Consider the following 8,152-nt stretch of genomic DNA (forward strand, 5'->3'; position numbering starts at 1 on the left):
AGAAGTATTTATATGCTTTCACTGCATATGTAAAGGAGTTTTCTACAACAAGAAGAAACGACCATGAGAGTATATAGCATCAAGAAGCTGCATTGAAGGCACTAGTCTTGTTATCGAATGATGAGCTCATGTAGAGATACCTAATCAACATTGAAGACCACTTGAAATACAATATAAAGCACCAAGGCTCAAGTAGCCTAGGTTTAACTCAAAGGTAAATAGGAGGTGATTGGGAACGGCCCTAATGATTTATTTTTCAAAGATCTTAAGCTCAAGTAGAAAAGGAAAACAATCTCAAGTTTTGAAGATGTTTAAGAGGCGCTTGGTATTGATAAAGCATCAATAACTCATATGTTTGAGCAATATCTTGCTTCTATCATAGGCACAGAGTCATCTAGTTCTACTGACTATGATCAACACCTTAAGTAGTTTCTTGAAGGTGTGCCAATCCCATTCTAGTGGAAGAGGAATTCCTACTGTAGAGACCCTTCTTGATTGACAAAATTATAGTGATAAGGATGGAAATAGGAAGTCATCGAGACTTAATGGATTCCCTACCAAACTATTTGTGTGGATGTGAGACACGCGCTCTATTGACTTAGTAGGCATGCTCAACTATCTTAGGTTGCGTGAGATGCTACATTCTTTAAAACCAAGGATTGATTAGATTAGTGACTAAGTCTCTTAGGAAGGTCAAAGTGACTAACCTAGAAGCATTTAACAATGTGGAAATTCATATACAAAATCATTGTCAAAGAATTCACCATGTGAATAAAAAACTGTAGCTATTTGGGAGGATTGTACACAATAGGCTATATGCATTTCTCTTTGGTAGGAAGATTCAAGACATTGTATTGAATCTTATATTCTCTAATGCTCTTAGCCTCCAAGCTTCCTTTGCGCATGTCAACATGGACTTGAACAAAGCATACAAGTGTGTTAGTTGAACTTTCATCATGAGTTCAACCTTATAGTTTGGTCTTGTATGAGTACTCAGTTCCAAAATGCATTTGCTTAAATACACACTAATGGTGTATTATCTAACTCATTTGTGTCAAGCGGGTTTATTTAACAAGGTTGTCTAGTTTCCTTGATTTTATTTTCTCTCATTATTGATCCACTATTTCAAAAAAGTAATAAAATATTCATGAAAGGACTTGCTACCCTTGCCTAACAAATCCATGGCTTTGGCCCAATTCTTTGTTGATGATAACACCTTGGTAGTGAACACTGAAAGAATGAGTTTATGGATTCCCTACTTGAAGTATATTCAAAGTTTATTACCCTATCTACATCTATGATTAATTTTTAAAAAATAGAGTTAATCTACTTATCATGTGAGGAATGGGATGATTGGCTCTTGAATTATGGAGTTAATATATGGGTGAAAGCATGGTTAGGTGGTACCAAAATTCCACTATTTTGTGGTTCATATAAAGTCCTTTTGATGCTAAAAATTTGTGAAGGAAAGTTGAAGAAACAAAACTGAACATTTAAAAAGTACTTGAATAAGATAAAAGTTTTGAACAGTACTAAGTAGATTTATGAGCAATGCATCCACTATACATATAAGAACTAATATCAACTACTAAAAGCATTTTCCATGACAATGCTTTTTCTACCATGTAAACATGCTTACGCAAAAGAATGTGATGATTGGCTCTTGAATTATGGCTCAAAGCTTATTAAGCCAAGTGAGATTGTCATATATCTCGGAGATTCCATTGGGGTTTCTCTCTCCATCAAATATTGGTTCTTATGGTTCTACAACAAGTTTGAAGACAAAATGATTAAATGGTCCTCCATGCCTCTTACCTTGCCTAGCCTAGCACACTATCATGAAAATGATCATGACCTCTACGACTATTTATGAAAGTTCATTTTTCTATTTTAGTAAATGCTCTTGGTTGATAGTTGAGAAGCTTTTATAACACTTTTTATGGTTGTGCAAGGGTAGAAAGTCTCTCCATTAACTCGCTATTATATATTGACTAGAGACAAGAAGGATAGTTGGGATGGTCCACAAGTTCTTGTAGACTAAGCCCAAAGGCTCAAATTCTACTTGATAAGAAGAATGCAAACATTACAAGGATTGACCAATCTACTCTAACACTAGATTGTAAAGACCCTATCAAAAGATACCAATGGACAAGGGTAGGCTGGCACATGTTGTAATCATTTGAAGATTGAAATTCCCTCCTCAACAAATTCTTGTTCAACCATGGTAAGCCATAATATTTTACTCTTATTGGGTTGCCTTGAACTCAAGGACTGGGCATGCTTCTCTAACGAAGAGCCCCTAGTTCAACCCACAGGCTATGACCCTCCCACTAATCGGAAGACAAATTGGCATATCTACTCCATTAGCATGGACTAACCATGTGGGAATCCTGCTAAGATTTTAATAAACATCATTGGCACGACATTGTTATAATAGTAGATCACTTTAATCTCACTGAGATGAAGAGACATTGACTTGACTTAATTATGATCTATAGAATAGAGGATTGACCTATCTCCATGGTTGTTACTTGAATCTTTATGTTATGATTTCACAAGTCCTAGTGGTAAGCATCTTTGAAAGCGCACGAGAAGGAGGAATATAGGGACCTATCTCCTATCATCCCCATGAATATAGAACAAAAGTGGAAGAAAAAATGCCTTACGGCTAAGATATGTATCATATGAAAAAGAGAGCTCAAGTTGGTATAGAAGTTCACTCCTCCCTATAGATTGAATGTGTTCAAGTGGAGGATTTGCCTCTAAAAGTTGCCCCTTCATGCTTAGTTGGCCAACAAGATTCAAGTGAGCCCTTTCTATCCCTTTTGTAAAAGGGCATAGGAAATGAAGAAGCACTTGTTCTAGGATTGCTCACAAGCAACAACTCTTTGGAAGAAACTCAAAAGATGGCTCAACCATGCCAATTTAAGGGGAGATTTTGAGATGACTTACTTTCTTTGGTGATCGTGGCAATCTTGATGAAGACAACTAGTGACCAATCTTCTTGATTAGCACTGTGGCCCTCAAATTTCTCTCAAGTAGGATGAATGACCTTGCTTCTTGCAGAATTTCTATGAAGATGTCAATCAATTGTCTCAATCTTCTTATTGATGACTACTTATCTATATTCAAGTCTCTTATGAAAGAACATTGGGCCTACAAGCTTTTTACTAAGAAACTAGTCATTAAGGTCTATTAGCACATTGCATCCAAATCAAAGGCATTATCAAAAGTGTCCGAACAAAGAATGACATCCCAAAAGTTCCAAAAAATAAATGCATATAATAGCGAGATTCAGAGCACACATGCCCTAGCAAAGGTCATTTCTTTTGCATATATCAAGCTTGGATTGGCTATAATCAATGCTCTTTTGAATAAATTTTAACTTTTCTTTCAGCACAAGAATGAATTGTAATGATCATCTATCTCGAACTCACTCAAACGTATCTATTATCGATATTTGTCTTAGAATGTTTGGCTCGAAAAAGTAAGGATCTTGTAACCTAAAGTCTTCAATTTTTCGCAAATCTAGAAATTCCCCCCCCCCCCCACCCAAGAAACACAAAATTGTTGTGGAGCCCACTTACCCTAAAGGTTTCTGCACACGGAGGGGTGTGTGTTTCGCATAGATCCAGCGGCTAGACCACTTTTAGAAAAGCTTATACCAAGGCGCGCTCTATGGCGTGCTGGGTAAGTAATTCAGGCACATCCGCCCAGTGCCCACAATTCCTATTGGAAGGAGCTCATGTGACTTTAATTACAATTCCGGCACATCCGCAATCCCTATTGGAAGGAGGTCATGTGACTTCACGTGATTGGTGTCAGACCTGGCGGAGCCCACCCTGATCTCATGATGATAAATGCAGATAATGCATGACTTCCTTTTAGCTCAAATTCATCACTGTCTGCTCCTTCTTCTTCTTCTTCTTTTTGTTCTTCTTCTTCTTTGTCCTGCCATCACATAGCCGAGCGCGTTCGATGCTCACTCCAAGGAGCTCTGGTCTCTGCTGAAATTGATACCGCTGCATATGTACATTTCTGCATCTGCACCTGCACCTGAAGAAGCGGAAGATTCGTCAGGTGCAGGCGGAGGCGCAGAGCTGTAAGCAATGCAAGCCAGTTAATTCATCCAGTGAAGTCGGAGGCACTGAGATGACCTATGAGATGTAGCCAGCTGTTCTTCCGGCATCTCTTAGGTCATCTCAGCGCTTGGGAAACTTTTGCGAATAGAATCTCCCGAACTCTTCCTCAGTTAGAAAGCGGTCACCTCTGCTCTCCGGTGTCTCACGCGCCCGAATTCCTGACGTGAATAATTCCATTATGCAGTACTGTCGTGCCGTCCGTCGCTGTTCCACTGTGCTGTTGTTGTGCCTCCAGCCGTTCATCGCTGTGCTACTGTTGCCACCGACGTCTCGATGCTATGGCGCTGCCGTGCCCCTGGTGCCACCAACGAGGCTTTCTAACAACCAGACAACCTTGAGCGTTCGTCACCTTCGATGACAACGTGTCGTATACCCCCTCGCTCTGAATCTGTGTACTTTTACACAACCATCAAGTTGCATGATCATTAATCTGCTCACATTTGCATGTTTTCATATTCTGCCTGACCGTTTGTTAGCGCGAATCATGGGCGGACGTCCCTCCTCCTGCGGAAGTCCGTCTTGGTGCTGTCGTTCTTGAGGCGGATCGATGACAAAAGGATCGCTCTTGTTGTCAACGTGACGACCTTGGCCGTGTGTGTGTGCGTGTGTCGTTGGCCACACTACATTAATTCTGATGCAAAGAAAGAGATCTTGCTTCCCCACGGGTGCCTATTGAGAGCTAGTTCATAGGTTGTGCCTCCTTCACGCGTGCACTGTTGTGCGTCTCTCTCTCTCTCTCTCTCTCTCTCTCTCTCTCTCTCCCCCCCCCCCCCCCCCCACATAGGTTTTCAAATCTCCTGTAGGCTACTGTACCACGTTGCGATGCAAAGAGAGGAGATCAGAAAAGAAGAAAGAAGATATGCATTGCGATGCCATGTAATATTGATCAAATTGTCATTGCAGCATATCCTTTGTTTATGGCTTTCTTATTACTAATTGTTGTGTGATAGTTGTTATCATTCAAGGACTTATATAATTATTTAAAGTTTAAAGAGTTGGTATCAATTATCATTCTAGTATATCCTTTGTTTATGGCTTACTCATTGCTAATTTTTGTGTGATAGTTTGTTATCATTCAATGACCTCTTATATAATTTATTAAAGTTTAAAGAGTTAGTATCAATCATCATTCTAGTATGTCCTTCCTTCATGGTTTATATTGCTAATGTTCGTGTGATAGTTTGTTATCATTCAATGACCTTATATAATTGATTAAAGTGTAAAAAGAAAAATGGCTATTTTTGTATCAATTATCATTCTAGTATATCCTCATTTTATCGTATCCTTATTGCTAGCTTTTGTGTATTGATAGTTTTTTATTAAAGTTCAAAAAGAAAAATGGCTGAGACAAATCTTTCTTATTGTTCTTTGTTTGTTGCAATACCATTATTAGGCTAGGTCAATAGGGAGGGATGATCATCAACATAGACTATGGCATATGCAAGCAAGCATGACTAGGATGATCATTTGTATGCTTTATTTGCAAAAAAGCAAGAACAAGTCATATTGTGATCGCTTTTTAATTCAAATGTTTTTATCATTGTTAGCAATGCACTCTTGGCCATCAAAGTAGTAATGTGATCTAGCAAAAGTGGCAATCGCGTACATGGTGGATGCTACCTACATCTTGCGAGTATTCCCTGTTCTATCAAGTATTATCTATGATTTTTCATTTAGCTAGGCTTTCTTTTGATATGTTGTGACTTGTATACATGTGATATTAGCATATCACTATGTTGAGTCTGAGCATGTTAAAAGTCTATCATAGAGTTGGTACAATTTGATTACACCTGGATTTTTCATTTAGCTAGGCTTTCTTTTGATATGTTGTGACTTGTATACATGTGATATTAGCATATCACTATGTTGAGTCTGAGCATGTTAAAAGTCTATCATAGAGTTGGTACAATTTGATTACACCTGGCAATACAACCTAGATTTGGACCCAATTACACATGGCAACCACACTGAACTTTCCCACACATGTAGGTTTGCATGTGCATGTGCTCTCATTAGTATCGTTTTGTGAGAGCATTTCATTCCTTGAAGACAATGATGAATTCCTAGTGGAGAAGTCCACTCCACAACACCCCACAAACAATGCTTGTGTTTTATTCCCAAACCTTTGGATGTGCTTCTTAGTCCTCCAATTGCTCTTATGATGCCCTTAAAGATAGCAAGGTGGTTGTTTGTGTTAGCAAAATTAGTTGTGGTTTTACCCATTCCACCTTATGGTATTGCAATCCATACCTAGATGGTTGTCGAGGCATGCATTTAATTTTTGAAGTTTTTTGGCTCATATGTGGAGGAATCTTATGTTTTCCTTAGGCAATTAGAGATGCCATATATAGCTAATTTTCCTATGCAAGTGGATCCCCATAAGGTGTCCATATTTGATTCATCAATGCAAAAAGCAGCAGCTTGGCTCCTAGCAAAAAAATAAATGGGAAACTTTTGACAGTGCCAAGGCAACATTCCACTCACACTTTCATTCATACCAAATCGATGCCCAAAATTTGGAGAGACTCCTAAACCTCAAATAAGACGATGCTACATTCTAGAGCTATATAGCTCAGTTTTAAGTCTTAAGAGGACAAATGTCCCCAAGCACATAATCCATTGGTGATTGTTACTCTTTATATATGCAAGGATTTAACTTGAATATCCATAAAGCTTTGGCTTTGAAAAATCTATTTGGTCATAACCTAAAATATTTCTATTAGTTATTATTCATGTTGGAATATTTCTAGTCCATTAGTGATTGTTACTCTTTATATATGCAAGGATTTAACTTGAATATCCATAAAGCTTTGGCTTTGAAAAATCTATTTGGTCATAACCTAAAATATTTCTATTAGTTATTATTCATGTTGGAATATTTCTAGCAAAATAGAAGTTAGAAAAAGGAAAAAAGTCGGCTAAATCTATTGATAAACCCCATTGTATGGAATTGAGTGACTTACATATGGACTCGGACATACAGGTGTAGAGTAGCAATAAGGAAGAAGAATTTTAGGATAAGGAAAGATGGAAGCCCATAAAGTTAAAGAGAAAGAACAAGGGGGTGCTGCAAATCTTCAGAGCACAATTCCAAACCTACAATGAAAAACCTGTTGGTGTACCAAGTGCAACAATCTATGTCAGTAGATTGTAATCTTAATCAACAATGATACAACATTTGCTATATGGCTATTCACAATACGAAGACTTCCCAATACAATGCTAAGAGATAGATGGGATATGACAGGGCATGGCAAGACATGAGAGGAGTGTAGTCTATCAATTGAAATACCCTCGGTCCATCTACAACAGTGGTGTTGGTAGTTACTTGCACAAAACAATATATTATGTCTCCTAGCATGGGTCATTAGGGATGATGAAGGAATCAAGGAGACAAAGGAGGATATTTCCCTATGGGGTTCACCTAAAATAGATAATTTGTATAATGTGCATTCAAATAGTATTAAGAAATGCCCTTTGTCTACATGCTATAAGGCCATAAAATAACCCCTTTTACTTTACTAAACTTATGAATTTTTTTTAAAATTTGTAATTAAAAAACTCCTTTTGTAAATACAATCTTGTAAATTTTATTAAATAAAATACCATTTCTTTTGAACTCACATGGTATCTTAGATGTTCTATAACTTGCATCCCCTAGGATGTTGTTGCCCCTCAAATATACAATTTATCTTTTGTATGCAAGCACATTCTAGATTGGAGTGTGTAGAATCCCAACAATGTGATGATTAGAAGTGGCAAAGTCATGATCAGGATCTCTTACCTTCTACAATACAATGGAAATCAAAGAGCAAAGAGGTCTACAAGATTTCGTGGGTAGAACATGAGAAAATCTACCACCAGGTCATTGAGTGGATGATAAAGAAACCAATAGTGATGAGGGATCCACACCCAATTGTTGTGCCAAATTCAAGGCCTGCAAGAGCAAAAGAAACCGAAAAAAAAACTTCCAATGAGGCAAAATCCATAGTTAACTTTTGGTTTGCAAT

General features: G+C 37.8%; 1 long non-coding RNA gene across 1 annotated transcript; it reads left to right on the forward strand.

The window, feature by feature from the left end:
• Nucleotides 1–3,913: 3,913 nt before the first annotated feature.
• On the forward strand, nucleotides 3,914–5,132 carry LOC148028142 (uncharacterized). The gene is made up of 2 exons (XR_015692563.1): nucleotides 3,914–4,102; nucleotides 4,327–5,132. It is a non-coding gene; the product is annotated as an uncharacterized LOC148028142 (long non-coding RNA).
• Nucleotides 5,133–8,152: the final 3,020 nt, after the last annotated feature.

Source organism: Lygodium microphyllum, chromosome 12 (genome assembly GCF_053477565.2).
Source record: "Lygodium microphyllum isolate KBCC chromosome 12, Lygodium_microphyllum_v1.1.10, whole genome shotgun sequence".
In the NCBI taxonomy this organism is placed as follows: domain Eukaryota; kingdom Viridiplantae; phylum Streptophyta; class Polypodiopsida; order Schizaeales; family Lygodiaceae; genus Lygodium; species Lygodium microphyllum.